The following is a 1,517-nucleotide window of genomic DNA, read 5'->3' as shown; positions in this document are numbered from 1 at the left end:
TCTCCCCTGAATGTTAATTTCAATCTGTTAATTCATGTTGCTCTAATTACCCGGAAATTTCAATTTATTACAGTTAAATAATTAAATAAATACGGCGCGGAGTGAATATAACATCTCTCCGTATTTTTTACGACTGCTAAAAGCTCTGATTTCAAATCCTGTGGAGGTCAGCTTCACCTTTTATTCCACAAGGGTCAAACTAAAGTGTTTAAGCCGAGCAGAAAGAAAAAAAGTGTAACTGGTGTAAAACAACATGTAGTAAACGAAGATGAAAAAAGAAAAAAAAGCAATGCGCGTTGGCGAACAGGGGGTGGGGGAGAGGAGTCGGAAAATTCACACGATCTCACAGGATCCGAAAACTCAACGTTTAACATCCCGTCACAAAAATTGAAAAAAAAAAATAGTGTACTAGGTGTAAAACAAAATGTGTAGAATGAAGAAAAGGAGTTTCGTCGACGGACGGGGAAGTGGTGAGAGGACTCGGGAACATTCCCCATGAGAATTTTCCTAGTCCTCTCCCCCGCCCCCCGTTCGCCAGCGCGCATTGTTTTTTTTTCATATTCGTTTACTACATGTTGTACACCTATTGCACTATTTTTGCTCGGATCAAACAGTTTAGTTTGACCAAATAAAGTGTCAGTCAAGTACGGACTTCGATTTATACCATGTAATGGGTTGTCATGGTAACAGCAGAACCGAAATCCTACCATGGGGTATCGATGACGAGTGAAGGGATACACCTGTTAATGTACATAACTGTTGTCCCACAGCAACACAACACCCTACAATACAACCACTCAGTCACTCTATTACACACACACACACACACACGTTCTCTCTCTCTCTCCCTCTTTCTTTCTCTCTCTCTCTAAAAGTGGACCTCATTAAAAGAGGAAATATAATCTAATCCCTTTTATGGGTGTAATTAGGGGGCAGGAAATGAGGGAATCTTTAAATAAATAAAATCAGCAATGACCTTTAAATTGAACGAGAGCCCCCCCCCCCCCACGTCATGTGTTGGACATTGGTTTACACCTTTATTAATTAACATTCTACCTGTGTTAGACAGCTGATGTATACGGTGAGACGAATTAGTTGCATGTTGTTATGTAACTCCTTTATCGAAATTTCTTTTATAATCATAGTTTTGAAATACGAACTGCTTTTACTTCTGTTTATAATTTCAAAATAATTTTCAAACTAAAAGGTGTGAGATTTAAGGAGGATTTAGTTGTTTTTACCACCTCCCACGACCACCTGAATCCTTCCTCGGTTTTGGTCACTTTGACATGTATTAATGCTTTTCAATATTTTTCTCTCCATAAAGACATCTAATAGAATGATGATGCACCCAAGGGCGGTCCATTGCTGGGATTTAAGCAACAAAAAAAAAAAGGTTTTATAAATAATTTCTCTCCCCCTCCACAACTACACCAAGCGACTGTGAGTGTGTATTTGTAAGGAAAAACATTTACTAACAGAAGAGCATATTATCAAAATGAATTATCTTTCACATA

Source organism: Octopus bimaculoides, chromosome 14 (genome assembly GCF_001194135.2).
Source record: "Octopus bimaculoides isolate UCB-OBI-ISO-001 chromosome 14, ASM119413v2, whole genome shotgun sequence".
Classification (NCBI taxonomy): Eukaryota; Metazoa; Mollusca; class Cephalopoda; order Octopoda; family Octopodidae; genus Octopus; species Octopus bimaculoides.
The sequence above is the reverse complement of the archived record's forward strand: the minus strand, read 5'-3'. Positions refer to the sequence as shown.